General features: G+C 45.1%; 50 non-coding genes across 50 annotated transcripts; all 50 read left to right on the forward strand.

The window, feature by feature from the left end:
• Positions 1–378: 378 nt before the first annotated feature.
• LOC130502938 (5S ribosomal RNA) lies at positions 379–498 on the forward strand. The gene has a single exon (XR_008940535.1). It is a non-coding gene; the product is annotated as a 5S ribosomal RNA (ribosomal RNA).
• A 380-nt stretch (positions 499–878) lies between these two features.
• On the forward strand, positions 879–997 carry LOC130502934 (5S ribosomal RNA). Its single transcript, XR_008940531.1, has one exon. It is a non-coding gene; the product is annotated as a 5S ribosomal RNA (ribosomal RNA).
• A 373-nt stretch (positions 998–1,370) lies between these two features.
• Positions 1,371–1,489, forward strand: LOC130502927 (5S ribosomal RNA). The gene has a single exon (XR_008940524.1). It is a non-coding gene; the product is annotated as a 5S ribosomal RNA (ribosomal RNA).
• A 378-nt stretch (positions 1,490–1,867) lies between these two features.
• On the forward strand, positions 1,868–1,986 carry LOC130502935 (5S ribosomal RNA). The gene has a single exon (XR_008940532.1). It is a non-coding gene; the product is annotated as a 5S ribosomal RNA (ribosomal RNA).
• A 373-nt stretch (positions 1,987–2,359) lies between these two features.
• LOC130502951 (5S ribosomal RNA) lies at positions 2,360–2,478 on the forward strand. The gene has a single exon (XR_008940549.1). It is a non-coding gene; the product is annotated as a 5S ribosomal RNA (ribosomal RNA).
• A 371-nt stretch (positions 2,479–2,849) lies between these two features.
• On the forward strand, positions 2,850–2,968 carry LOC130502962 (5S ribosomal RNA). Its single transcript, XR_008940560.1, has one exon. It is a non-coding gene; the product is annotated as a 5S ribosomal RNA (ribosomal RNA).
• Positions 2,969–3,347: 379 nt separating this feature from the next.
• LOC130502936 (5S ribosomal RNA) lies at positions 3,348–3,466 on the forward strand. Its single transcript, XR_008940533.1, has one exon. It is a non-coding gene; the product is annotated as a 5S ribosomal RNA (ribosomal RNA).
• Positions 3,467–3,840: 374 nt separating this feature from the next.
• LOC130502974 (5S ribosomal RNA) lies at positions 3,841–3,959 on the forward strand. The gene has a single exon (XR_008940571.1). It is a non-coding gene; the product is annotated as a 5S ribosomal RNA (ribosomal RNA).
• Positions 3,960–4,335: 376 nt separating this feature from the next.
• On the forward strand, positions 4,336–4,454 carry LOC130502937 (5S ribosomal RNA). Its single transcript, XR_008940534.1, has one exon. It is a non-coding gene; the product is annotated as a 5S ribosomal RNA (ribosomal RNA).
• A 376-nt stretch (positions 4,455–4,830) lies between these two features.
• On the forward strand, positions 4,831–4,947 carry LOC130502941 (5S ribosomal RNA). The gene has a single exon (XR_008940537.1). It is a non-coding gene; the product is annotated as a 5S ribosomal RNA (ribosomal RNA).
• Positions 4,948–5,324: 377 nt separating this feature from the next.
• Positions 5,325–5,443, forward strand: LOC130502985 (5S ribosomal RNA). Its single transcript, XR_008940582.1, has one exon. It is a non-coding gene; the product is annotated as a 5S ribosomal RNA (ribosomal RNA).
• Positions 5,444–5,821: 378 nt separating this feature from the next.
• LOC130502933 (5S ribosomal RNA) lies at positions 5,822–5,940 on the forward strand. The gene has a single exon (XR_008940530.1). It is a non-coding gene; the product is annotated as a 5S ribosomal RNA (ribosomal RNA).
• A 377-nt stretch (positions 5,941–6,317) lies between these two features.
• Positions 6,318–6,436, forward strand: LOC130502942 (5S ribosomal RNA). Its single transcript, XR_008940538.1, has one exon. It is a non-coding gene; the product is annotated as a 5S ribosomal RNA (ribosomal RNA).
• Positions 6,437–6,813: 377 nt separating this feature from the next.
• Positions 6,814–6,932, forward strand: LOC130502943 (5S ribosomal RNA). Its single transcript, XR_008940539.1, has one exon. It is a non-coding gene; the product is annotated as a 5S ribosomal RNA (ribosomal RNA).
• A 377-nt stretch (positions 6,933–7,309) lies between these two features.
• On the forward strand, positions 7,310–7,428 carry LOC130502944 (5S ribosomal RNA). Its single transcript, XR_008940540.1, has one exon. It is a non-coding gene; the product is annotated as a 5S ribosomal RNA (ribosomal RNA).
• A 377-nt stretch (positions 7,429–7,805) lies between these two features.
• On the forward strand, positions 7,806–7,924 carry LOC130502945 (5S ribosomal RNA). The gene has a single exon (XR_008940541.1). It is a non-coding gene; the product is annotated as a 5S ribosomal RNA (ribosomal RNA).
• Positions 7,925–8,302: 378 nt separating this feature from the next.
• On the forward strand, positions 8,303–8,421 carry LOC130502946 (5S ribosomal RNA). The gene has a single exon (XR_008940543.1). It is a non-coding gene; the product is annotated as a 5S ribosomal RNA (ribosomal RNA).
• Positions 8,422–8,796: 375 nt separating this feature from the next.
• Positions 8,797–8,915, forward strand: LOC130502947 (5S ribosomal RNA). The gene has a single exon (XR_008940544.1). It is a non-coding gene; the product is annotated as a 5S ribosomal RNA (ribosomal RNA).
• A 375-nt stretch (positions 8,916–9,290) lies between these two features.
• On the forward strand, positions 9,291–9,409 carry LOC130502948 (5S ribosomal RNA). The gene has a single exon (XR_008940545.1). It is a non-coding gene; the product is annotated as a 5S ribosomal RNA (ribosomal RNA).
• A 374-nt stretch (positions 9,410–9,783) lies between these two features.
• On the forward strand, positions 9,784–9,902 carry LOC130502949 (5S ribosomal RNA). Its single transcript, XR_008940546.1, has one exon. It is a non-coding gene; the product is annotated as a 5S ribosomal RNA (ribosomal RNA).
• A 377-nt stretch (positions 9,903–10,279) lies between these two features.
• LOC130502950 (5S ribosomal RNA) lies at positions 10,280–10,398 on the forward strand. Its single transcript, XR_008940547.1, has one exon. It is a non-coding gene; the product is annotated as a 5S ribosomal RNA (ribosomal RNA).
• Positions 10,399–10,775: 377 nt separating this feature from the next.
• LOC130502952 (5S ribosomal RNA) lies at positions 10,776–10,894 on the forward strand. Its single transcript, XR_008940550.1, has one exon. It is a non-coding gene; the product is annotated as a 5S ribosomal RNA (ribosomal RNA).
• Positions 10,895–11,272: 378 nt separating this feature from the next.
• LOC130502953 (5S ribosomal RNA) lies at positions 11,273–11,391 on the forward strand. Its single transcript, XR_008940551.1, has one exon. It is a non-coding gene; the product is annotated as a 5S ribosomal RNA (ribosomal RNA).
• Positions 11,392–11,767: 376 nt separating this feature from the next.
• Positions 11,768–11,886, forward strand: LOC130502954 (5S ribosomal RNA). The gene has a single exon (XR_008940552.1). It is a non-coding gene; the product is annotated as a 5S ribosomal RNA (ribosomal RNA).
• A 374-nt stretch (positions 11,887–12,260) lies between these two features.
• On the forward strand, positions 12,261–12,379 carry LOC130502955 (5S ribosomal RNA). The gene has a single exon (XR_008940553.1). It is a non-coding gene; the product is annotated as a 5S ribosomal RNA (ribosomal RNA).
• A 379-nt stretch (positions 12,380–12,758) lies between these two features.
• On the forward strand, positions 12,759–12,877 carry LOC130502956 (5S ribosomal RNA). Its single transcript, XR_008940554.1, has one exon. It is a non-coding gene; the product is annotated as a 5S ribosomal RNA (ribosomal RNA).
• Positions 12,878–13,255: 378 nt separating this feature from the next.
• Positions 13,256–13,374, forward strand: LOC130502957 (5S ribosomal RNA). Its single transcript, XR_008940555.1, has one exon. It is a non-coding gene; the product is annotated as a 5S ribosomal RNA (ribosomal RNA).
• Positions 13,375–13,751: 377 nt separating this feature from the next.
• On the forward strand, positions 13,752–13,870 carry LOC130502958 (5S ribosomal RNA). The gene has a single exon (XR_008940556.1). It is a non-coding gene; the product is annotated as a 5S ribosomal RNA (ribosomal RNA).
• A 377-nt stretch (positions 13,871–14,247) lies between these two features.
• Positions 14,248–14,366, forward strand: LOC130502959 (5S ribosomal RNA). Its single transcript, XR_008940557.1, has one exon. It is a non-coding gene; the product is annotated as a 5S ribosomal RNA (ribosomal RNA).
• A 375-nt stretch (positions 14,367–14,741) lies between these two features.
• On the forward strand, positions 14,742–14,860 carry LOC130502960 (5S ribosomal RNA). The gene has a single exon (XR_008940558.1). It is a non-coding gene; the product is annotated as a 5S ribosomal RNA (ribosomal RNA).
• A 378-nt stretch (positions 14,861–15,238) lies between these two features.
• LOC130502961 (5S ribosomal RNA) lies at positions 15,239–15,357 on the forward strand. Its single transcript, XR_008940559.1, has one exon. It is a non-coding gene; the product is annotated as a 5S ribosomal RNA (ribosomal RNA).
• Positions 15,358–15,733: 376 nt separating this feature from the next.
• On the forward strand, positions 15,734–15,852 carry LOC130502963 (5S ribosomal RNA). The gene has a single exon (XR_008940561.1). It is a non-coding gene; the product is annotated as a 5S ribosomal RNA (ribosomal RNA).
• Positions 15,853–16,230: 378 nt separating this feature from the next.
• Positions 16,231–16,349, forward strand: LOC130502964 (5S ribosomal RNA). Its single transcript, XR_008940562.1, has one exon. It is a non-coding gene; the product is annotated as a 5S ribosomal RNA (ribosomal RNA).
• A 376-nt stretch (positions 16,350–16,725) lies between these two features.
• On the forward strand, positions 16,726–16,844 carry LOC130502965 (5S ribosomal RNA). The gene has a single exon (XR_008940563.1). It is a non-coding gene; the product is annotated as a 5S ribosomal RNA (ribosomal RNA).
• A 377-nt stretch (positions 16,845–17,221) lies between these two features.
• LOC130502966 (5S ribosomal RNA) lies at positions 17,222–17,340 on the forward strand. Its single transcript, XR_008940564.1, has one exon. It is a non-coding gene; the product is annotated as a 5S ribosomal RNA (ribosomal RNA).
• Positions 17,341–17,717: 377 nt separating this feature from the next.
• On the forward strand, positions 17,718–17,836 carry LOC130502967 (5S ribosomal RNA). The gene has a single exon (XR_008940565.1). It is a non-coding gene; the product is annotated as a 5S ribosomal RNA (ribosomal RNA).
• A 376-nt stretch (positions 17,837–18,212) lies between these two features.
• On the forward strand, positions 18,213–18,331 carry LOC130502968 (5S ribosomal RNA). The gene has a single exon (XR_008940566.1). It is a non-coding gene; the product is annotated as a 5S ribosomal RNA (ribosomal RNA).
• A 378-nt stretch (positions 18,332–18,709) lies between these two features.
• Positions 18,710–18,828, forward strand: LOC130502969 (5S ribosomal RNA). The gene has a single exon (XR_008940567.1). It is a non-coding gene; the product is annotated as a 5S ribosomal RNA (ribosomal RNA).
• A 376-nt stretch (positions 18,829–19,204) lies between these two features.
• LOC130502970 (5S ribosomal RNA) lies at positions 19,205–19,323 on the forward strand. The gene has a single exon (XR_008940568.1). It is a non-coding gene; the product is annotated as a 5S ribosomal RNA (ribosomal RNA).
• Positions 19,324–19,700: 377 nt separating this feature from the next.
• On the forward strand, positions 19,701–19,819 carry LOC130502972 (5S ribosomal RNA). Its single transcript, XR_008940569.1, has one exon. It is a non-coding gene; the product is annotated as a 5S ribosomal RNA (ribosomal RNA).
• Positions 19,820–20,196: 377 nt separating this feature from the next.
• Positions 20,197–20,315, forward strand: LOC130502973 (5S ribosomal RNA). Its single transcript, XR_008940570.1, has one exon. It is a non-coding gene; the product is annotated as a 5S ribosomal RNA (ribosomal RNA).
• Positions 20,316–20,693: 378 nt separating this feature from the next.
• Positions 20,694–20,812, forward strand: LOC130502975 (5S ribosomal RNA). The gene has a single exon (XR_008940572.1). It is a non-coding gene; the product is annotated as a 5S ribosomal RNA (ribosomal RNA).
• A 376-nt stretch (positions 20,813–21,188) lies between these two features.
• On the forward strand, positions 21,189–21,307 carry LOC130502976 (5S ribosomal RNA). Its single transcript, XR_008940573.1, has one exon. It is a non-coding gene; the product is annotated as a 5S ribosomal RNA (ribosomal RNA).
• Positions 21,308–21,682: 375 nt separating this feature from the next.
• Positions 21,683–21,801, forward strand: LOC130502977 (5S ribosomal RNA). The gene has a single exon (XR_008940574.1). It is a non-coding gene; the product is annotated as a 5S ribosomal RNA (ribosomal RNA).
• A 378-nt stretch (positions 21,802–22,179) lies between these two features.
• LOC130502978 (5S ribosomal RNA) lies at positions 22,180–22,298 on the forward strand. Its single transcript, XR_008940575.1, has one exon. It is a non-coding gene; the product is annotated as a 5S ribosomal RNA (ribosomal RNA).
• Positions 22,299–22,675: 377 nt separating this feature from the next.
• LOC130502979 (5S ribosomal RNA) lies at positions 22,676–22,794 on the forward strand. Its single transcript, XR_008940576.1, has one exon. It is a non-coding gene; the product is annotated as a 5S ribosomal RNA (ribosomal RNA).
• A 377-nt stretch (positions 22,795–23,171) lies between these two features.
• On the forward strand, positions 23,172–23,290 carry LOC130502980 (5S ribosomal RNA). The gene has a single exon (XR_008940577.1). It is a non-coding gene; the product is annotated as a 5S ribosomal RNA (ribosomal RNA).
• Positions 23,291–23,667: 377 nt separating this feature from the next.
• Positions 23,668–23,786, forward strand: LOC130502981 (5S ribosomal RNA). Its single transcript, XR_008940578.1, has one exon. It is a non-coding gene; the product is annotated as a 5S ribosomal RNA (ribosomal RNA).
• A 376-nt stretch (positions 23,787–24,162) lies between these two features.
• LOC130502982 (5S ribosomal RNA) lies at positions 24,163–24,281 on the forward strand. The gene has a single exon (XR_008940579.1). It is a non-coding gene; the product is annotated as a 5S ribosomal RNA (ribosomal RNA).
• Positions 24,282–24,658: 377 nt separating this feature from the next.
• On the forward strand, positions 24,659–24,777 carry LOC130502931 (5S ribosomal RNA). Its single transcript, XR_008940528.1, has one exon. It is a non-coding gene; the product is annotated as a 5S ribosomal RNA (ribosomal RNA).
• The last annotated feature ends 301 nt before the right edge of the window (positions 24,778–25,078 follow it).

A 25,078-nucleotide genomic window follows, 5' to 3' on the forward strand; every position in this document is an offset into this window, starting at 1 on the left:
TTTTTTTATTTTTTTTTCTTCAATTTGAAACGTGTCAAATCTTGAAAACCCCATAACTTTTGAACCGTGTGGAACTACGACGCCCACAGCACCATTTCGGAAAGCCCCCAAAACCATCTAGGCCAGTGAATAGGGCTGGCGATTTTTTCGACCCCAAATTCTGCCGTTTAGAGCCTCAAACAGGCTGTCGAATGTTTCGGGCCCGTGATTGAGATGCGATACGCTGTTTCCGGTGTTTTTTGCAGTTTCCTATATCAATATCCATACATTTTGATGCATGGAAAAAATACAAAAAAAAAAAACTTAGGTGGGCCACACGCAAATCTACTCGTATTCTCGGATTAAAAGGATATATGGAATTGCGAGTCATGTACTAACGGGTGCGATCATACCAGCACTAATGCACCCGGATCCCATCAGAACTCCGCAGTTAAGCGTGCTTGGGCGTGAGTAGTACTAGGATGGGTGACCTCCCGGGAAGTCCTCGTGTTGCACCCCTTTTTTATTTTTTTTTCTTCAATTTGAAACGTGTCAAATCTTGAAAACCCCATAACTTTTGAACCGTGTGGAACTACGACGCCCACAGCACCATTTCGGAAAGCCCCCAAAACCATCTAGGCCAGTGAATAGGGCTGGCGATTTTTTCGACCCCAAATTCTGCCGTTTAGAGCCTCAAACAGGCTGTCGAATGTTTCGGGCCGTGATTGAGATGCGATACCGCTGTTTCCGGGTGTTTTTTGCAGTTTCCTATATCAATATCCATACATTTTGATGCATGGAAAAATTACAAAAAAAAAAAAAACTTAGGTGGGCCACACGCAAATCTACTCGTATTCTCGGATTAAAAGGATATATGGAATTGCGAGTCATGTACTAACGGGTGCGATCATACCAGCACTAATGCACCGGATCCCATCAGAACTCCGCAGTTAAGCGTGCTTGGGCGTGAGTAGTACTAGGATGGGTGACCTCCCGGGAAGTCCTCGTGTTGCACCCCTTTTTTATTTTTTTTTCAATTTGAAACGTGTCAAATCTTGAAAACCCCATAACTTTTGAACCGTGTGGAACTACGACGCCCACAGCAACCATTTCGGAAAGCCCCCAAAACCATCTAGGCCAGTGAATAGGGCTGGCGATTTTTTGACCCCAAATTCTGCCTTTAGAGCCTCAAACAGGCTGTCGAATGTTTCGGGCCGTGATTGAGATGCGATACGCTGTTTCCGGGTGTTTTTTGCAGTTTCCTATATCAATATCCATACATTTTGATGCATGGAAAATTACAAAAAAAAAAAAACTTAGGTGGGCCACACGCAAATCTACTCGTATTCTCGGATTAAAAGGATATATGGAATTGCGAGTCATGTACTAACGGGTGCGATCATACCAGCACTAATGCACCGGATCCCATCAGAACTCCGCAGTTAAGCGTGCTTGGGCGAGAGTAGTACTAGGATGGGTGACCTCCCGGGAAGTCCTCGTGTTGCACCCCTTTTTATTTTTTTTTCTTCAATTTGAAACGTGTCAAATCTTGAAAACCCCATAACTTTTGAACCGTGTGGAACTACGACGCCCACAGCACCATTTCGGAAAGCCCCCAAAACCATCTAGGCCAGTGAATAGGGCTGGCGATTTTTCGACCCCAAATTCTGCCGTTTAGAGCCTCAAACAGGCTGTCGAATGTTTCGGGCCGTGATTGAGATGCGATACGCTGTTTCCGGGTGTTTTTTGCAGTTTCCTATATCAATATCCATACATTTTGATGCATGGAAATTACAAAAAAAAAAAAAAAAACTTAGGTGGGCCACACGCAAATCTACTCGTATTCTCGGATTAAAAGGATATATGGAATTGCGAGTCATGTACTAACGGGTGCGATCATACCAGCACTAATGCACCGGATCCCATCAGAACTCCGCAGTTAAGCGTGCTTGGGCGTGAGTAGTACTAGGATGGGTGACCTCCCGGGAAGTCCTCGTGTTGCACCCCTTTTTATATTTTTTTCTTCAATTTGAAACGTGTCAAATCTTGAAACCCCATAACTTTTGAACCGTGTGGAACTACGACGCCCACAGCACCATTTCGGAAAGCCCCCAAAACCATCTAGGCCAGTGAATAGGGCTGGCGATTTTTCGACCCCAATTCTGCCGTTTAGAGCCTCAAACAGGCTGTCGAATGTTTCGGGCCGTGATTGAGATGCGATACGCTGTTTCCGGGTGTTTTTTGCAGTTTCCTATATCAATATCCATACATTTTGATGCATGGAAAAATTACAAAAAAAAAAAACTTAGGTGGGCCACACGCAAATCTACTCGTATTCTCGGATTAAAAGGATATATGGAATTGCGAGTCATGTACTAACGGGTGCGATCATACCAGCACTAATGCACCGGATCCCATCAGAACTCCGCAGTTAAGCGTGCTTGGGCGAGAGTAGTACTAGGATGGGTGACCTCCCGGGAAGTCCTCGTGTTGCACCCCCTTTTTATTTTTTTTTCTTCAATTTGAAACGTGTCAAATCTTGAAAACCCCATAACTTTTGAACCGTGTGGAACTACGACGCCCACCACCCATTTCGGAAAGCCCCCAAAACCATCTAGGCCAGTGAATAGGGCTGGCGATTTTTCGACCCCAAATTCTGCCGTTTAGAGCCTCAAACAGGCTGTCGAATGTTTCGGGCCGTGATTGAGATGCGATACGCTGTTTCCGGGTGTTTTTGCAGTTTCCTATATCAATATCCATACATTTTGATGCATGGAAAAATTACAAAAAAAAAAACTTAGGTGGGCCACACGCAAATCTACTCGTATTCTCGGAAAAAGGATATATGGAATTGCGAGTCATGTACTAACGGGTGCGATCATACCAGCACTAATGCACCGGATCCCATCAGAACTCCGCAGTTAAGCGTGCTTGGGCGAGAGTAGTACTAGGATGGGTGACCTCCCGGGAAGTCCTCGTGTTGCACCCCTTTTTTATTTTTTTTTTCTTCAATTTGAAACGTGTCAAATCTTGAAAACCCCATAACTTTTGAACCGTGTGGAACTACGACGCCCACAGCACCATTTCGGAAAGCCCCCAAAACCATCTAGGCCAGTGAATAGGGCTGGCGATTTTTCGACCCCAAATTCTGCCGTTTAGAGCCTCAAACAGGCTGTCGAATGTTTCGGGCCGTGATTGAGATGCGATACGCTGTTTCCGGGTGTTTTTTGCAGTTTCCTATATCAATATCCATACATTTTGATGCATGGAAAAATTACAAAAAAAAAAAAAACTTAGGTGGGCCACACGCAAATCTACTCGTATTCTCGGATTAAAAGGATATATGGAATTGCGAGTCATGTACTAACGGGTGCGATCATACCAGCACTAATGCACCGGATCCCATCAGAACTCCGCAGTTAAGCGTGCTTGGGCGTGAGTAGTACTAGGATGGGTGACCTCCCGGGAAGTCCTCGTGTTGCACCCCTTTTTTATTTTTTTTCTTCAATTTGAAACGTGTCAAATCTTGAAAACCCATAACTTTTGAACCGTGTGGAACTACGACGCCCACAGCACCATTTCGGAAAGCCCCCAAAACCATCTAGGCCAGTGAATAGGGCTGGCGATTTTTCGACCCCAAATTCTGCCGTTTAGAGCCTCAAACAGGCTGTCGAATGTTTCGGGCCGTGATTGAGATGCGATACGCTGTTTCCGGGTGTTTTTTGCAGTTTCCTATATCAATATCCATACATTTTGATGCATGGAAAAATTACAAAAAAAAAAAACTTAGGTGGGCCACACGCAAATCTACTCGTATTCTCGGATTAAAAGGATATATGGAATTGCGAGTCATGTACTAACGGGTGCGATCATACCAGCACTAATGCACCGGATCCCATCAGAACTCCGCAGTTAAGCGTGCTTGGGCGAGAGTAGTACTAGGATGGGTGACCTCCCGGGAAGTCCTCGTGTTGCACCCCTTTTTTATTTTTTTTTCTTCAATTTGAAACGGTCAAATCTTGAAAACCCCATAACTTTTGAACCGTGTGGAACTACGACGCCCACAGCACCATTTCGGAAAGCCCCCAAAACCATCTAGGCCAGTGAATAGGGCTGGCGATTTTTCGACCCCAAATTCTGCCGTTTAGAGCCTCAAACAGGCTGTCGAATGTTTCGGGCCGTGATTGAGATGCGATACGCTGTTTCCGGGTGTTTTTTGCAGTTTCCTATATCAATATCCATACATTTTGATGCATGGAAAAATTACAAAAAAAAAAAAACTTAGGTGGGCCACACGCAAATCTACTCGTATTCTCGGATTAAAAGGATATATGGAATTGCGAGTCATGTACTAACGGGTGCGATCATACCAGCACTAATGCACCGGATCCCATCAGAACTCCGCAGTTAAGCGTGCTTGGGCGTGAGTAGTACTAGGATGGGTGACCTCCCGGGAAGTCCTCGTGTTGCACCCCTTTTTTATTTTTTTTCTTCAATTTGAAACGTGTCAAATCTTGAAAACCCCATAACTTTTGAACCGTGTGGAACTACGACGCCCACAGCACCATTTCGGAAAGCCCCCAAAACCATCTAGGCCAGTGAATAGGGCTGGCGATTTTTTGACCCCAAATTCTGCCGTTTAGAGCCTCAAACAGGCTGTCGAATGTTTCGGGCCGTGATTGAGATGCGATACGCTGTTTCCGGGTGTTTTTTGCAGTTTCCTATATCAATATCCATACATTTTGATGCATGGAAAAATTACAAAAAAAAAAAAACTTAGGTGGGCCACACGCAAATCTACTCGTATTCTCGGATTAAAAGGATATATGGAATTGCGAGTCATGTACTAACGGGTGCGATCATACCAGCACTAATGCACCGGATCCCATCAGAACTCCGCAGTTAAGCGTGCTTGGGCGAGTAGTACTAGGATGGGTGACCTCCCGGGAAGTCCTCGTGTTGCACCCCTTTTTTATTTTTTTTCTTCAATTTGAAACGGGTCAAATCTTGAAAACCCCATAACTTTTGAACCGTGTGGAACTACGACGCCCACAGCACCATTTCGGAAAGCCCCCAAAACCATCTAGGCCAGTGAATAGGGCTGGCGATTTTTCGACCCCAAATTCTGCCGTTTAGAGCCTCAAACAGGCTGTCGAATGTTTCGGGCCGTGATTGAGATGCGATACGCTGTTTCCGGGTGTTTTTTGCAGTTTCCTATATCAATATCCATACATTTTGATGCATGGAAAAATTACAAAAAAAAAAAAAACTTAGGTGGGCCACACGCAAATCTACTCGTATTCTCGGATTAAAAGGATATATGGAATTGCGAGTCATGTACTAACGGGTGCGATCATACCAGCACTAATGCACCGGATCCCATCAGAACTCCGCAGTTAAGCGTGCTTGGGCGAGAGTAGTACTAGGATGGGTGACCTCCCGGGAAGTCCTCGTGTTGCACCCCTTTTTTATTTTTTTTTCTTCAATTTGAAACGTGTCAAATCTTGAAAACCCCATAACTTTTGAACCGTGTGGAACTACGACGCCCACAGCACCATTTCGGAAAGCCCCCAAAACCATCTAGGCCAGTGAATAGGGCTGGCGATTTTTCGACCCCAAATTCTGCCGTTTAGAGCCTCAAACAGGCTGTCGAATGTTTCGGGCCGTGATTGAGATGCGATACGCTGTTTCCGGGTGTTTTTTGCAGTTTCCTATATCAATATCCATACATTTTGATGCATGGAAAAATTACAAAAAAAAAAAAAACTTAGGTGGGCCACACGCAAATCTACTCGTATTCTCGGATTAAAAGGATATATGGAATTGCGAGTCATGTACTAACGGGTGCGATCATACCAGCACTAATGCACCGGATCCCATCAGAACTCCGCAGTTAAGCGTGCTTGGGCGAGAGTAGTACTAGGATGGGTGACCTCCCGGGAAGTCCTCGTGTTGCACCCCTTTTTATTTTTTTTTTCTTCAATTTGAAACGTGTCAAATCTTGAAAACCCCATAACTTTTGAACCGTGTGGAACTACGACGCCCACAGCACCATTTCGGAAAGCCCCAAAAACCATCTAGGCCAGTGAATAGGGCTGGCGATTTTTCGACCCCAAATTCTGCCGTTTAGAGCCTCAAACAGGCTGTCGAATGTTTCGGGCCGTGATTGAGATGCGATACGCTGTTTCCGGGTGTTTTTTGCAGTTTCCTATATCAATATCCATACATTTTGATGCATGGAAAAATTACAAAAAAAAAAAAACTTAGGTGGGCCACACGCAAATCTACTCGTATTCTCGGATTAAAAGGATATATGGAATTGCGAGTCATGTACTAACGGGTGCGATCATACCAGCACTAATGCACCGGATCCCATCAGAACTCCGCAGTTAAGCGTGCTTGGGCGAGAGTAGTACTAGGATGGGTGACCTCCCGGGAAGTCCTCGTGTTGCACCCCTTTTTTATTTTTTTTCTTCAATTTGAAACGTGTCAAATCTTGAAAACCCCATAACTTTTGAACCGTGTGGAACTACGACGCCCACAGCACCATTTCGGAAAGCCCCCAAAACCATCTAGGCCAGTGAATAGGGCTGGCGATTTTTCGACCCCAAATTCTGCCGTTTAGAGCCTCAAACAGGCTGTCGAATGTTTCGGGCCGTGATTGAGATGCGATACGCTGTTTCCGGGTGTTTTTTGCAGTTTCCTATATCAATATCCATACATTTTGATGCATGGAAAAATTACAAAAAAAAAAAAAACTTAGGTGGGCCACACGCAAATCTACTCGTATTCTCGGATTAAAAGGATATATGGAATTGCGAGTCATGTACTAACGGGTGCGATCATACCAGCACTAATGCACCGGATCCCATCAGAACTCCGCAGTTAAGCGTGCTTGGGCGAGAGTAGTACTAGGATGGGTGACCTCCCGGGAAGTCCTCGTGTTGCACCCCTTTTATTATTTTTTTTCTTCAATTTGAAACGGGTCAAATCTTGAAAACCCCATAACTTTTGAACCGTGTGGAACTACGACGCCCACAGCACCATTTCGGAAAGCCCCCAAAACCATCTAGGCCAGTGAATAGGGCTGGCGATTTTTCGACCCCAAATTCTGCCGTTTAGAGCCTCAAACAGGCTGTCGAATGTTTCGGGCCGTGATTGAGATGCGATACGCTGTTTCCGGGTGTTTTTTGCAGTTTCCTATATCAATATCCATACATTTTGATGCATGGAAAAATTACAAAAAAAAAAAAACTTAGGTGGGCCACACGCAAATCTACTCGTATTCTCGGATTAAAAGGATATATGGAATTGCGAGTCATGTACTAACGGGTGCGATCATACCAGCACTAATGCACCGGATCCCATCAGAACTCCGCAGTTAAGCGTGCTTGGGCGAGAGTAGTACTAGGATGGGTGACCTCCCGGGAAGTCCTCGTGTTGCACCCCTTTTTTATTTTTTTTCTTCAATTTGAAACGGGTCAAATCTTGAAAACCCCATAACTTTTGAACCGTGTGGAACTACGACGCCCACAGCACCATTTCGGAAAGCCCCCAAAACCATCTAGGCCAGTGAATAGGGCTGGCGATTTTTCGACCCCAAATTCTGCCGTTTAGAGCCTCAAACAGGCTGTCGAATGTTTCGGGCCGTGATTGAGATGCGATACGCTGTTTCCGGGTGTTTTTTGCAGTTTCCTATATCAATATCCATACATTTTGATGCATGGAAAAATTACAAAAAAAAAAAAAACTTAGGTGGGCCACACGCAAATCTACTCGTATTCTCGGATTAAAAGGATATATGGAATTGCGAGTCATGTACTAACGGGTGCGATCATACCAGCACTAATGCACCGGATCCCATCAGAACTCCGCAGTTAAGCGTGCTTGGGCGAGAGTAGTACTAGGATGGGTGACCTCCCGGGAAGTCCTCGTGTTGCACCCCTTTTTTATTTTTTTTTCTTCAATTTGAAACGGGTCAAATCTTGAAAACCCCATAACTTTTGAACCGTGTGGAACTACGACGCCCACAGCACCATTTCGGAAAGCCCCCAAAACCATCTAGGCCAGTGAATAGGGCTGGCGATTTTTCGACCCCAAATTCTGCCGTTTAGAGCCTCAAACAGGCTGTCGAATGTTTCGGGCCGTGATTGAGATGCGATACGCTGTTTCCGGGTGTTTTTTGCAGTTTCCTATATCAATATCCATACATTTTGATGCATGGAAAAATTACAAAAAAAAAAAAAACTTAGGTGGGCCACACGCAAATCTACTCGTATTCTCGGATTAAAAGGATATATGGAATTGCGAGTCATGTACTAACGGGTGCGATCATACCAGCACTAATGCACCGGATCCCATCAGAACTCCGCAGTTAAGCGTGCTTGGGCGAGAGTAGTACTAGGATGGGTGACCTCCCGGGAAGTCCTCGTGTTGCACCCCTTTTTTATTTTTTTTCTTCAATTTGAAACGGGTCAAATCTTGAAAACCCCATAACTTTTGAACCGTGTGGAACTACGACGCCCACAGCACCATTTCGGAAAGCCCCCAAAACCATCTAGGCCAGTGAATAGGGCTGGCGATTTTTCGACCCCAAATTCTGCCGTTTAGAGCCTCAAACAGGCTGTCGAATGTTTCGGGCCGTGATTGAGATGCGATACGCTGTTTCCGGGTGTTTTTTGCAGTTTCCTATATCAATATCCATACATTTTGATGCATGGAAAAATTACAAAAAAAAAAAACTTAGGTGGGCCACACGCAAATCTACTCGTATTCTCGGATTAAAAGGATATATGGAATTGCGAGTCATGTACTAACGGGTGCGATCATACCAGCACTAATGCACCGGATCCCATCAGAACTCCGCAGTTAAGCGTGCTTGGGCGAGAGTAGTACTAGGATGGGTGACCTCCCGGGAAGTCCTCGTGTTGCACCCCTTTTTTATTTTTTTTCTTCAATTTGAAACGGTCAAATCTTGAAAACCCCATAACTTTTGAACCGTGTGGAACTACGACGCCCACAGCACCATTTCGGAAAGCCCCCAAAACCATCTAGGCCAGTGAATAGGGCTGGCGATTTTTCGACCCCAAATTCTGCCGTTTAGAGCCTCAAACAGGCTGTCGAATGTTTCGGGCCGTGATTGAGATGCGATACGCTGTTTCCGGGTGTTTTTTGCAGTTTCCTATATCAATATCCATACATTTTGATGCATGGAAAAATTACAAAAAAAAAAAAACTTAGGTGGGCCACACGCAAATCTACTCGTATTCTCGGATTAAAAGGATATATGGAATTGCGAGTCATGTACTAACGGGTGCGATCATACCAGCACTAATGCACCGGATCCCATCAGAACTCCGCAGTTAAGCGTGCTTGGGCGAGAGTAGTACTAGGATGGGTGACCTCCCGGGAAGTCCTCGTGTTGCACCCCTTTTTTATTTTTTTTCTTCAATTTGAAACGTGTCAAATCTTGAAAACCCCATAACTTTTGAACCGTGTGGAACTACGACGCCCACAGCACCATTTCGGAAAGCCCCCAAAACCATCTAGGCCAGTGAATAGGGCTGGCGATTTTTCGACCCCAAATTCTGCCGTTTAGAGCCTCAAACAGGCTGTCGAATGTTTCGGGCCGTGATTGAGATGCGATACGCTGTTTCCGGGTGTTTTTTGCAGTTTCCTATATCAATATCCATACATTTTGATGCATGGAAAAATTACAAAAAAAAAAACTTAGGTGGGCCACACGCAAATCTACTCGTATTCTCGGATTAAAAGGATATATGGAATTGCGAGTCATGTACTAACGGGTGCGATCATACCAGCACTAATGCACCGGATCCCATCAGAACTCCGCAGTTAAGCGTGCTTGGGCGAGAGTAGTACTAGGATGGGTGACCTCCCGGGAAGTCCTCGTGTTGCACCCCTTTTTATTTTTTTTTCTTCAATTTGAAACGTGTCAAATCTTGAAAACCCCATAACTTTTGAACCGTGTGGAACTACGACGCCCACAGCACCATTTCGGAAAGCCCCCAAAACCATCTAGGCCAGTGAATAGGGCTGGCGATTTTTCGACCCCAAATTCTGCCGTTTAGAGCCTCAAACAGGCTGTCGAATGTTTCGGGCCGTGATTGAGATGCGATACGCTGTTTCCGGGTGTTTTTTGCAGTTTCCTATATCAATATCCATACATTTTGATGCATGGAAAAATTACAAAAAAAAAAAAAACTTAGGTGGGCCACACGCAAATCTACTCGTATTCTCGGATTAAAAGGATATATGGAATTGCGAGTCATGTACTAACGGGTGCGATCATACCAGCACTAATGCACCGGATCCCATCAGAACTCCGCAGTTAAGCGTGCTTGGGCGAGAGTAGTACTAGGATGGGTGACCTCCCGGGAAGTCCTCGTGTTGCACCCCTTTTTTATTTTTTTTTCTTCAATTTGAAACGGGTCAAATCTTGAAAACCCCATAACTTTTGAACCGTGTGGAACTACGACGCCCACAGCACCATTTCGGAAAGCCCCCAAAACCATCTAGGCCAGTGAATAGGGCTGGCGATTTTTCGACCCCAAATTCTGCCGTTTAGAGCCTCAAACAGGCTGTCGAATGTTTCGGGCCGTGATTGAGATGCGATACGCTGTTTCCGGGTGTTTTTTGCAGTTTCCTATATCAATATCCATACATTTTGATGCATGGAAAAATTACAAAAAAAAAAAAACTTAGGTGGGCCACACGCAAATCTACTCGTATTCTCGGATTAAAAGGATATATGGAATTGCGAGTCATGTACTAACGGGTGCGATCATACCAGCACTAATGCACCGGATCCCATCAGAACTCCGCAGTTAAGCGTGCTTGGGCGAGAGTAGTACTAGGATGGGTGACCTCCCGGGAAGTCCTCGTGTTGCACCCCTTTTTTATTTTTTTTTCTTCAATTTGAAACGTGTCAAATCTTGAAAACCCCATAACTTTTGAACCGTGTGGAACTACGACGCCCACAGCACCATTTCGGAAAGCCCCCAAAACCATCTAGGCCAGTGAATAGGGCTGGCGATTTTTCGACCCCAAATTCTGCCGTTTAGAGCCTCAAACAGGCTGTCGAATGTTTCGGGCCGTGATTGAGATGCGATACGCTGTTTCCGGGTGTTTTTTGCAGTTTCCTATATCAATATCCATACATTTTGATGCATGGAAAAATTACAAAAAAAAAAAAAACTTAGGTGGGCCACACGCAAATCTACTCGTATTCTCGGATTAAAAGGATATATGGAATTGCGAGTCATGTACTAACGGGTGCGATCATACCAGCACTAATGCACCGGATCCCATCAGAACTCCGCAGTTAAGCGTGCTTGGGCGAGAGTAGTACTAGGATGGGTGACCTCCCGGGAAGTCCTCGTGTTGCACCCCTTTTTTATTTTTTTTCTTCAATTTGAAACGTGTCAAATCTTGAAAACCCCATAACTTTTGAACCGTGTGGAACTACGACGCCCACAGCACCATTTCGGAAAGCCCCCAAAACCATCTAGGCCAGTGAATAGGGCTGGCGATTTTTCGACCCCAAATTCTGCCGTTTAGAGCCTCAAACAGGCTGTCGAATGTTTCGGGCCGTGATTGAGATGCGATACGCTGTTTCCGGGTGTTTTTTGCAGTTTCCTATATCAATATCCATACATTTTGATGCATGGAAAAATTACAAAAAAAAAAAAACTTAGGTGGGCCACACGCAAATCTACTCGTATTCTCGGATTAAAAGGATATATGGAATTGCGAGTCATGTACTAACGGGTGCGATCATACCAGCACTAATGCACCGGATCCCATCAGAACTCCGCAGTTAAGCGTGCTTGGGCGAGAGTAGTACTAGGATGGGTGACCTCCCGGGAAGTCCTCGTGTTGCACCCCTTTTTTATTTTTTTTCTTCAATTTGAAACGTGTCAAATCTTGAAAACCCCATAACTTTTGAACCGTGTGGAACTACGACGCCCACAGCACCATTTCGGAAAGCCCCCAAAACCATCTAGGCCAGTGAATAGGGCTGGCGATTTTTCGACCCCAAATTCTGCCGTTTAGAGCCTCAAACAGGCTGTCGAATGTTTCGGGCCGTGATTGAGATGCGATACGCTGTTTCCGGGTGTTTTTTGCAGTTTCCTATATCAATATCCATACATTTTGATGCATGGAAAAATTACAAAAAAAAAAACTTAGGTGGGCCACACGCAAATCTACTCGTATTCTCGGATTAAAAGGATATATGGAATTGCGAGTCATGTACTAACGGGTGCGATCATACCAGCACTAATGCACCGGATCCCATCAGAACTCCGCAGTTAAGCGTGCTTGGGCGAGAGTAGTACTAGGATGGGTGACCTCCCGGGAAGTCCTCGTGTTGCACCCCTTTTTTATTTTTTTTTTCTTCAATTTGAAACGGGTCAAATCTTGAAAACCCCATAACTTTTGAACCGTGTGGAACTACGACGCCCACAGCACCATTTCGGAAAGCCCCCAAAACCATCTAGGCCAGTGAATAGGGCTGGCGATTTTTCGACCCCAAATTCTGCCGTTTAGAGCCTCAAACAGGCTGTCGAATGTTTCGGGCCGTGATTGAGATGCGATACGCTGTTTCCGGGTGTTTTTTGCAGTTTCCTATATCAATATCCATACATTTTGATGCATGGAAAAATTACAAAAAAAAAAAAAACTTAGGTGGGCCACACGCAAATCTACTCGTATTCTCGGATTAAAAGGATATATGGAATTGCGAGTCATGTACTAACGGGTGCGATCATACCAGCACTAATGCACCGGATCCCATCAGAACTCCGCAGTTAAGCGTGCTTGGGCGAGAGTAGTACTAGGATGGGTGACCTCCCGGGAAGTCCTCGTGTTGCACCCCTTTTTTATTTTTTTTTCTTCAATTTGAAACGTGTCAAATCTTGAAAACCCCATAACTTTTGAACCGTGTGGAACTACGACGCCCACAGCACCATTTCGGAAAGCCCCCAAAACCATCTAGGCCAGTGAATAGGGCTGGCGATTTTTCGACCCCAAATTCTGCCGTTTAGAGCCTCAAACAGGCTGTCGAATGTTTCGGGCCGTGATTGAGATGCGATACGCTGTTTCCGGGTGTTTTTTGCAGTTTCCTATATCAATATCCATACATTTTGATGCATGGAAAAATTACAAAAAAAAAAAAAACTTAGGTGGGCCACACGCAAATCTACTCGTATTCTCGGATTAAAAGGATATATGGAATTGCGAGTCATGTACTAACGGGTGCGATCATACCAGCACTAATGCACCGGATCCCATCAGAACTCCGCAGTTAAGCGTGCTTGGGCGAGAGTAGTACTAGGATGGGTGACCTCCCGGGAAGTCCTCGTGTTGCACCCCTTTTTTATTTTTTTTCTTCAATTTGAAACGGGTCAAATCTTGAAAACCCCATAACTTTTGAACCGTGTGGAACTACGACGCCCACAGCACCATTTCGGAAAGCCCCCAAAACCATCTAGGCCAGTGAATAGGGCTGGCGATTTTTCGACCCCAAATTCTGCCGTTTAGAGCCTCAAACAGGCTGTCGAATGTTTCGGGCCGTGATTGAGATGCGATACGCTGTTTCCGGGTGTTTTTTGCAGTTTCCTATATCAATATCCATACATTTTGATGCATGGAAAAATTACAAAAAAAAAAAAAACTTAGGTGGGCCACACGCAAATCTACTCGTATTCTCGGATTAAAAGGATATATGGAATTGCGAGTCATGTACTAACGGGTGCGATCATACCAGCACTAATGCACCGGATCCCATCAGAACTCCGCAGTTAAGCGTGCTTGGGCGAGAGTAGTACTAGGATGGGTGACCTCCCGGGAAGTCCTCGTGTTGCACCCCTTTTTTATTTTTTTTCTTCAATTTGAAACGGGTCAAATCTTGAAAACCCCATAACTTTTGAACCGTGTGGAACTACGACGCCCACAGCACCATTTCGGAAAGCCCCCAAAACCATCTAGGCCAGTGAATAGGGCTGGCGATTTTTCGACCCCAAATTCTGCCGTTTAGAGCCTCAAACAGGCTGTCGAATGTTTCGGGCCGTGATTGAGATGCGATACGCTGTTTCCGGGTGTTTTTTGCAGTTTCCTATATCAATATCCATACATTTTGATGCATGGAAAAATTACAAAAAAAAAAAAAACTTAGGTGGGCCACACGCAAATCTACTCGTATTCTCGGATTAAAAGGATATATGGAATTGCGAGTCATGTACTAACGGGTGCGATCATACCAGCACTAATGCACCGGATCCCATCAGAACTCCGCAGTTAAGCGTGCTTGGGCGAGAGTAGTACTAGGATGGGTGACCTCCCGGGAAGTCCTCGTGTTGCACCCCTTTTTTATTTTTTTTCTTCAATTTGAAACGGGTCAAATCTTGAAAACCCCATAACTTTTGAACCGTGTGGAACTACGACGCCCACAGCACCATTTCGGAAAGCCCCCAAAACCATCTAGGCCAGTGAATAGGGCTGGCGATTTTTCGACCCCAAATTCTGCCGTTTAGAGCCTCAAACAGGCTGTCGAATGTTTCGGGCCGTGATTGAGATGCGATACGCTGTTTCCGGGTGTTTTTTGCAGTTTCCTATATCAATATCCATACATTTTGATGCATGGAAAAATTACAAAAAAAAAAAACTTAGGTGGGCCACACGCAAATCTACTCGTATTCTCGGATTAAAAGGATATATGGAATTGCGAGTCATGTACTAACGGGTGCGATCATACCAGCACTAATGCACCGGATCCCATCAGAACTCCGCAGTTAAGCGTGCTTGGGCGAGAGTAGTACTAGGATGGGTGACCTCCCGGGAAGTCCTCGTGTTGCACCCCTTTTTTATTTTTTTTTCTTCAATTTGAAACGGGTCAAATCTTGAAAACCCCATAACTTTTGAACCGTGTGGAACTACGACGCCCACAGCACCATTTCGGAAAGCCCCCAAAACCATCTAGGCCAGTGAATAGGGCTGGCGATTTTTCGACCCCAAATTCTGCCGTTTAGAGCCTCAAACAGGCTGTCGAATGTTTCGGGCCGTGATTGAGATGCGATACGCTGTTTCCGGGTGTTTTTTGCAGTTTCCTATATCAATATCCATACATTTTGATGCATGGAAAAATTACAAAAAAAAAAAAAACTTAGGTGGGCCACACGCAAATCTACTCGTATTCTCGGATTAAAAGGATATATGGAATTGCGAGTCATGTACTAACGGGTGCGATCATACCAGCACTAATGCACCGGATCCCATCAGAACTCCGCAGTTAAGCGTGCTTGGGCGAGAGTAGTACTAGGATGGGTGACCTCCCGGGAAGTCCTCGTGTTGCACCCCTTTTTTTTTTTTTTCTTCAATTTGAAACGGGTCAAATCTTGAAAACCCCATAACTTTTGAACCGTGTGGAACTACGACGCCCACAGCACCATTTCGGAAAGCCCCCAAAACCATCTAGGCCAGTGAATAGGGCTGGCGATTTTTCGACCCCAAATTCTGCCGTTTAGAGCCTCAAACAGGCTGTCGAATGTTTCGGGCCGTGATTGAGATGCGATACGCTGTTTCCGGGTGTTTTTTGCAGTTTCCTATATCAATATCCATACATTTTGATGCATGGAAAAATTACAAAAAAAAAAAAAACTTAGGTGGGCCACACGCAAATCTACTCGTATTCTCGGATTAAAAGGATATATGGAATTGCGAGTCATGTACTAACGGGTGCGATCATACCAGCACTAATGCACCGGATCCCATCAGAACTCCGCAGTTAAGCGTGCTTGGGCGAGAGTAGTACTAGGATGGGTGACCTCCCGGGAAGTCCTCGTGTTGCACCCCTTTTTTATTTTTTTTCTTCAATTTGAAACGGGTCAAATCTTGAAAACCCCATAACTTTTGAACCGTGTGGAACTACGACGCCCACAGCACCATTTCGGAAAGCCCCCAAAACCATCTAGGCCAGTGAATAGGGCTGGCGATTTTTCGACCCCAAATTCTGCCGTTTAGAGCCTCAAACAGGCTGTCGAATGTTTCGGGCCGTGATTGAGATGCGATACGCTGTTTCCGGGTGTTTTTTGCAGTTTCCTATATCAATATCCATACATTTTGATGCATGGAAAAATTACAAAAAAAAAAAAAAACTTAGGTGGGCCACACGCAAATCTACTCGTATTCTCGGATTAAAAGGATATATGGAATTGCGAGTCATGTACTAACGGGTGCGATCATACCAGCACTAATGCACCGGATCCCATCAGAACTCCGCAGTTAAGCGTGCTTGGGCGAGAGTAGTACTAGGATGGGTGACCTCCCGGGAAGTCCTCGTGTTGCACCCCTTTTTTATTTTTTTTCTTCAATTTGAAACGGGTCAAATCTTGAAAACCCCATAACTTTTGAACCGTGTGGAACTACGACGCCCACAGCACCATTTCGGAAAGCCCCCAAAACCATCTAGGCCAGTGAATAGGGCTGGCGATTTTTCGACCCCAAATTCTGCCGTTTAGAGCCTCAAACAGGCTGTCGAATGTTTCGGGCCGTGATTGAGATGCGATACGCTGTTTCCGGGTGTTTTTTGCAGTTTCCTATATCAATATCCATACATTTTGATGCATGGAAAAATTACAAAAAAAAAAAAACTTAGGTGGGCCACACGCAAATCTACTCGTATTCTCGGATTAAAAGGATATATGGAATTGCGAGTCATGTACTAACGGGTGCGATCATACCAGCACTAATGCACCGGATCCCATCAGAACTCCGCAGTTAAGCGTGCTTGGGCGAGAGTAGTACTAGGATGGGTGACCTCCCGGGAAGTCCTCGTGTTGCACCCCTTTTTTATTTTTTTTTCTTCAATTTGAAACGGGTCAAATCTTGAAAACCCCATAACTTTTGAACCGTGTGGAACTACGACGCCCACAGCACCATTTCGGAAAGCCCCCAAAACCATCTAGGCCAGTGAATAGGGCTGGCGATTTTTCGACCCCAAATTCTGCCGTTTAGAGCCTCAAACAGGCTGTCGAATGTTTCGGGCCGTGATTGAGATGCGATACGCTGTTTCCGGGTGTTTTTTGCAGTTTCCTATATCAATATCCATACATTTTGATGCATGGAAAAATTACAAAAAAAAAAAAACTTAGGTGGGCCACACGCAAATCTACTCGTATTCTCGGATTAAAAGGATATATGGAATTGCGAGTCATGTACTAACGGGTGCGATCATACCAGCACTAATGCACCGGATCCCATCAGAACTCCGCAGTTAAGCGTGCTTGGGCGAGAGTAGTACTAGGATGGGTGACCTCCCGGGAAGTCCTCGTGTTGCACCCCTTTTTATTTTTTTTTCTTCAATTTGAAACGGGTCAAATCTTGAAAACCCCATAACTTTTGAACCGTGTGGAACTACGACGCCCACAGCACCATTTCGGAAAGCCCCCAAAACCATCTAGGCCAGTGAATAGGGCTGGCGATTTTTCGACCCCAAATTCTGCCGTTTAGAGCCTCAAACAGGCTGTCGAATGTTTCGGGCCGTGATTGAGATGCGATACGCTGTTTCCGGGTGTTTTTTGCAGTTTCCTATATCAATATCCATACATTTTGATGCATGGAAAAATTACAAAAAAAAAAAAAACTTAGGTGGGCCACACGCAAATCTACTCGTATTCTCGGATTAAAAGGATATATGGAATTGCGAGTCATGTACTAACGGGTGCGATCATACCAGCACTAATGCACCGGATCCCATCAGAACTCCGCAGTTAAGCGTGCTTGGGCGAGAGTAGTACTAGGATGGGTGACCTCCCGGGAAGTCCTCGTGTTGCACCCCTTTTTTATTTTTTTTCTTCAATTTGAAACGGGTCAAATCTTGAAAACCCCATAACTTTTGAACCGTGTGGAACTACGACGCCCACAGCACCATTTCGGAAAGCCCCCAAAACCATCTAGGCCAGTGAATAGGGCTGGCGATTTTTCGACCCCAAATTCTGCCGTTTAGAGCCTCAAACAGGCTGTCGAATGTTTCGGGCCGTGATTGAGATGCGATACGCTGTTTCCGGGTGTTTTTTGCAGTTTCCTATATCAATATCCATACATTTTGATGCATGGAAAAATTACAAAAAAAAAAAAACTTAGGTGGGCCACACGCAAATCTACTCGTATTCTCGGATTAAAAGGATATATGGAATTGCGAGTCATGTACTAACGGGTGCGATCATACCAGCACTAATGCACCGGATCCCATCAGAACTCCGCAGTTAAGCGTGCTTGGGCGAGAGTAGTACTAGGATGGGTGACCTCCCGGGAAGTCCTCGTGTTGCACCCCTTTTTTATTTTTTTTTCTTCAATTTGAAACGGGTCAAATCTTGAAAACCCCATAACTTTTGAACCGTGTGGAACTACGACGCCCACAGCACCATTTCGGAAAGCCCCCAAAACCATCTAGGCCAGTGAATAGGGCTGGCGATTTTTCGACCCCAAATTCTGCCGTTTAGAGCCTCAAACAGGCTGTCGAATGTTTCGGGCCGTGATTGAGATGCGATACGCTGTTTCCGGGTGTTTTTTGCAGTTTCCTATATCAATATCCATACATTTTGATGCATGGAAAAATTACAAAAAAAAAAAAAACTTAGGTGGGCCACACGCAAATCTACTCGTATTCTCGGATTAAAAGGATATATGGAATTGCGAGTCATGTACTAACGGGTGCGATCATACCAGCACTAATGCACCGGATCCCATCAGAACTCCGCAGTTAAGCGTGCTTGGGCGAGAGTAGTACTAGGATGGGTGACCTCCCGGGAAGTCCTCGTGTTGCACCCCTTTTTTATTTTTTTTTCTTCAATTTGAAACGGGTCAAATCTTGAAAACCCCATAACTTTTGAACCGTGTGGAACTACGACGCCCACAGCACCATTTCGGAAAGCCCCCAAAACCATCTAGGCCAGTGAATAGGGCTGGCGATTTTTCGACCCCAAATTCTGCCGTTTAGAGCCTCAAACAGGCTGTCGAATGTTTCGGGCCGTGATTGAGATGCGATACGCTGTTTCCGGGTGTTTTTTGCAGTTTCCTATATCAATATCCATACATTTTGATGCATGGAAAAATTACAAAAAAAAAAAACTTAGGTGGGCCACACGCAAATCTACTCGTATTCTCGGATTAAAAGGATATATGGAATTGCGAGTCATGTACTAACGGGTGCGATCATACCAGCACTAATGCACCGGATCCCATCAGAACTCCGCAGTTAAGCGTGCTTGGGCGAGAGTAGTACTAGGATGGGTGACCTCCCGGGAAGTCCTCGTGTTGCACCCCTTTTTTATTTTTTTTTCTTCAATTTGAAACGGGTCAAATCTTGAAAACCCCATAACTTTTGAACCGTGTGGAACTACGACGCCCACAGCACCATTTCGGAAAGCCCCCAAAACCATCTAGGCCAGTGAATAGGGCTGGCGATTTTTCGACCCCAAATTCTGCCGTTTAGAGCCTCAAACAGGCTGTCGAATGTTTCGGGCCGTGATTGAGATGCGATACGCTGTTTCCGGGTGTTTTTTGCAGTTTCCTATATCAATATCCATACATTTTGATGCATGGAAAAATTACAAAAAAAAAAAAACTTAGGTGGGCCACACGCAAATCTACTCGTATTCTCGGATTAAAAGGATATATGGAATTGCGAGTCATGTACTAACGGGTGCGATCATACCAGCACTAATGCACCGGATCCCATCAGAACTCCGCAGTTAAGCGTGCTTGGGCGAGAGTAGTACTAGGATGGGTGACCTCCCGGGAAGTCCTCGTGTTGCACCCCTTTTTTATTTTTTTTCTTCAATTTGAAACGGGTCAAATCTTGAAAACCCCATAACTTTTGAACCGTGTGGAACTACGACGCCCACAGCACCATTTCGGAAAGCCCCCAAAACCATCTAGGCCAGTGAATAGGGCTGGCGATTTTTCGACCCCAAATTCTGCCGTTTAGAGCCTCAAACAGGCTGTCGAATGTTTCGGGCCGTGATTGAGATGCGATACGCTGTTTCCGGGTGTTTTTTGCAGTTTCCTATATCAATATCCATACATTTTGATGCATGGAAAAATTACAAAAAAAAAAAAAACTTAGGTGGGCCACACGCAAATCTACTCGTATTCTCGGATTAAAAGGATATATGGAATTGCGAGTCATGTACTAACGGGTGCGATCATACCAGCACTAATGCACCGGATCCCATCAGAACTCCGCAGTTAAGCGTGCTTGGGCGAGAGTAGTACTAGGATGGGTGACCTCCCGGGAAGTCCTCGTGTTGCACCCCTTTTTTATTTTTTTTTCTTCAATTTGAAACGGGTCAAATCTTGAAAACCCCATAACTTTTGAACCGTGTGGAACTACGACGCCCACAGCACCATTTCGGAAAGCCCCCAAAACCATCTAGGCCAGTGAATAGGGCTGGCGATTTTTCGACCCCAAATTCTGCCGTTTAGAGCCTCAAACAGGCTGTCGAATGTTTCGGGCCGTGATTGAGATGCGATACGCTGTTTCCGGGTGTTTTTTGCAGTTTCCTATATCAATATCCATACATTTTGATGCATGGAAAAATTACAAAAAAAAAAAAAACTTAGGTGGGCCACACGCAAATCTACTCGTATTCTCGGATTAAAAGGATATATGGAATTGCGAGTCATGTACTAACGGGTGCGATCATACCAGCACTAATGCACCGGATCCCATCAGAACTCCGCAGTTAAGCGTGCTTGGGCGAGAGTAGTACTAGGATGGGTGACCTCCCGGGAAGTCCTCGTGTTGCACCCCTTTTTTATTTTTTTTCTTCAATTTGAAACGGGTCAAATCTTGAAAACCCCATAACTTTTGAACCGTGTGGAACTACGACGCCCACAGCACCATTTCGGAAAGCCCCCAAAACCATCTAGGCCAGTGAATAGGGCTGGCGATTTTTCGACCCCAAATTCTGCCGTTTAGAGCCTCAAACAGGCTGTCGAATGTTTCGGGCCGTGATTGAGATGCGATACGCTGTTTCCGGGTGTTTTTTGCAGTTTCCTATATCAATATCCATACATTTTGATGCATGGAAAAATTACAAAAAAAAAAAAACTTAGGTGGGCCACACGCAAATCTACTCGTATTCTCGGATTAAAAGGATATATGGAATTGCGAGTCATGTACTAACGGGTGCGATCATACCAGCACTAATGCACCGGATCCCATCAGAACTCCGCAGTTAAGCGTGCTTGGGCGAGAGTAGTACTAGGATGGGTGACCTCCCGGGAAGTCCTCGTGTTGCACCCCTTTTTATTTTTTTTCTTCAATTTGAAACGGGTCAAATCTTGAAAACCCCATAACTTTTGAACCGTGTGGAACTACGACGCCCACAGCACCATTTCGGAAAGCCCCCAAAACCATCTAGGCCAGTGAATAGGGCTGGCGATTTTTCGACCCCAAATTCTGCCGTTTAGAGCCTCAAACAGGCTGTCGAATGTTTCGGGCCGTGATTGAGATGCGATACGCTGTTTCCGGGTGTTTTTTGCAGTTTCCTATATCAATATCCATACATTTTGATGCATGGAAAAATTACAAAAAAAAAAAAACTTAGGTGGGCCACACGCAAATCTACTCGTATTCTCGGATTAAAAGGATATATGGAATTGCGAGTCATGTACTAACGGGTGCGATCATACCAGCACTAATGCACCGGATCCCATCAGAACTCCGCAGTTAAGCGTGCTTGGGCGAGAGTAGTACTAGGATGGGTGACCTCCCGGGAAGTCCTCGTGTTGCACCCCTTTTTTATTTTTTTTTCTTCAATTTGAAACGGGTCAAATCTTGAAAACCCCATAACTTTTGAACCGTGTGGAACTACGACGCCCACAGCACCATTTCGGAAAGCCCCCAAAACCATCTAGGCCAGTGAATAGGGCTGGCGATTTTTCGACCCCAAATTCTGCCGTTTAGAGCCTCAAACAGGCTGTCGAATGTTTCGGGCCGTGATTGAGATGCGATACGCTGTTTCCGGGTGTTTTTTGCAGTTTCCTATATCAATATCCATACATTTTGATGCATGGAAAAATTACAAAAAAAAAAAAAACTTAGGTGGGCCACACGCAAATCTACTCGTATTCTCGGATTAAAAGGATATATGGAATTGCGAGTCATGTACTAACGGGTGCGATCATACCAGCACTAATGCACCGGATCCCATCAGAACTCCGCAGTTAAGCGTGCTTGGGCGAGAGTAGTACTAGGATGGGTGACCTCCCGGGAAGTCCTCGTGTTGCACCCCTTTTTTATTTTTTTTCTTCAATTTGAAACGGGTCAAATCTTGAAAACCCCATAACTTTTGAACCGTGTGGAACTACGACGCCCACAGCACCATTTCGGAAAGCCCCCAAAACCATCTAGGCCAGTGAATAGGGCTGGCGATTTTTCGACCCCAAATTCTGCCGTTTAGAGCCTCAAACAGGCTGTCGAATGTTTCGGGCCGTGATTGAGATGCGATACGCTGTTTCCGGGTGTTTTTTGCAGTTTCCTATATCAATATCCATACATTTTGATGCATGGAAAAATTACAAAAAAAAAAAAAACTTAGGTGGGCCACACGCAAATCTACTCGTATTCTCGGATTAAAAGGATATATGGAATTGCGAGTCATGTACTAACGGGTGCGATCATACCAGCACTAATGCACCGGATCCCATCAGAACTCCGCAGTTAAGCGTGCTTGGGCGAGAGTAGTACTAGGATGGGTGACCTCCCGGGAAGTCCTCGTGTTGCACCCCTTTTTTATTTTTTTTTCTTCAATTTGAAACGGGTCAAATCTTGAAAACCCCATAACTTTTGAACCGTGTGGAACTACGACGCCCACAGCACCATTTCGGAAAGCCCCCAAAACCATCTAGGCCAGTGAATAGGGCTGGCGATTTTTCGACCCCAAATTCTGCCGTTTAGAGCCTCAAACAGGCTGTCGAATGTTTCGGGCCGTGATTGAGATGCGATACGCTGTTTCCGGGTGTTTTTTGCAGTTTCCTATATCAATATCCATACATTTTGATGCATGGAAAAATTACAAAAAAAAAAAAACTTAGGTGGGCCACACGCAAATCTACTCGTATTCTCGGATTAAAAGGATATATGGAATTGCGAGTCATGTACTAACGGGTGCGATCATACCAGCACTAATGCACCGGATCCCATCAGAACTCCGCAGTTAAGCGTGCTTGGGCGAGAGTAGTACTAGGATGGGTGACCTCCCGGGAAGTCCTCGTGTTGCACCCCTTTTTTATTTTTTTTTCTTCAATTTGAAACGTGTCAAATCTTGAAAACCCCATAACTTTTGAACCGTGTGGAACTACGACGCCCACAGCACCATTTCGGAAAGCCCCCAAAACCATCTAGGCCAGTGAATAGGGCTGGCGATTTTTCGACCCCAAATTCTGCCGTTTAGAGCCTCAAACAGGCTGTCGAATGTTTCGGGCCGTGATTGAGATGCGATACGCTGTTTCCGGGTGTTTTTTGCAGTTTCCTATATCAATATCCATACATTTTGATGCATGGAAAAATTACAAAAAAAAAAAAACTTAGGTGGGCCACACGCAAATCTACTCGTATTCTCGGATTAAAAGGATATATGGAATTGCGAGTCATGTACTAACGGGTGCGATCATACCAGCACTAATGCACCGGATCCCATCAGAACTCCGCAGTTAAGCGTGCTTGGGCGAGAGTAGTACTAGGATGGGTGACCTCCCGGGAAGTCCTCGTGTTGCACCCCTTTTTTATTTTTTTTTCTTCAATTTGAAACGGGTCAAATCTTGAAAACCCCATAACTTTTGAACCGTGTGGAACTACGACGCCCACAGCACCATTTCGGAAAGCCCCCAAAACCATCTAGGCCAGTGAATAGGGCTGGCGATTTTTCGACCCCAAATTCTGCCGTTTAGAGCCTCAAACAGGCTGTCGAATGTTTCGGGCCGTGATTGAGATGCGATACGCTGTTTCCGGGTGTTTTTTGCAGTTTCCTATATCAATATCCATACATTTTGATGCATGGAAAAATTACAAAAAAAAAAAACTTAGGTGGGCCACACGCAAATCTACTCGTATTCTCGGATTAAAAGGATATATGGAATTGCGAGTCATGTACTAACGGGTGCGATCATACCAGCACTAATGCACCGGATCCCATCAGAACTCCGCAGTTAAGCGTGCTTGGGCGAGAGTAGTACTAGGATGGGTGACCTCCCGGGAAGTCCTCGTGTTGCACCCCTTTTTTATTTTTTTTCTTCAATTTGAAACGGGTCAAATCTTGAAAACCCCATAACTTTTGAACCGTGTGGAACTACGACGCCCACAGCACCATTTCGGAAAGCCCCCAAAACCATCTAGGCCAGTGAATAGGGCTGGCGATTTTTCGACCCCAAATTCTGCCGTTTAGAGCCTCAAACAGGCTGTCGAATGTTTCGGGCCGTGATTGAGATGCGATACGCTGTTTCCGGGTGTTTTTTGCAGTTTCCTATATCAATATCCATACATTTTGATGCATGGAAAAATTACAAAAAAAAAAAAAACTTAGGTGGGCCACACGCAAATCTACTCGTATTCTCGGATTAAAAGGATATATGGAATTGCGAGTCATGTACTAACGGGTGCGATCATACCAGCACTAATGCACCGGATCCCATCAGAACTCCGCAGTTAAGCGTGCTTGGGCGAGAGTAGTACTAGGATGGGTGACCTCCCGGGAAGTCCTCGTGTTGCACCCTTTTTTTTTTTTTTTTCTTCAATTTGAAACGGGTCAAATCTTGAAAACCCCATAACTTTTGAACCGTGTGGAACTACGACGCCCACAGCACCATTTCGGAAAGCCCCCAAAACCATCTAGGCCAGTGAATAGGGCTGGCGATTTTTCGACCCCAAATTCTGCCGTTTAGAGCCTCAAACAGGCTGTCGAATGTTTCGGGCCGTGATTGAGATGCGATACGCTGTTTCCGGGTGTTTTTTGCAGTTTCCTATATCAATATCCATACATTTTGATGCATGGAAAAATTACAAAAAAAAAAAAAC

Source organism: Raphanus sativus, unplaced genomic scaffold, assembly GCF_000801105.2.
Source record: "Raphanus sativus cultivar WK10039 unplaced genomic scaffold, ASM80110v3 Scaffold0750, whole genome shotgun sequence".
Taxonomy (NCBI): domain Eukaryota; kingdom Viridiplantae; phylum Streptophyta; class Magnoliopsida; order Brassicales; family Brassicaceae; genus Raphanus; species Raphanus sativus.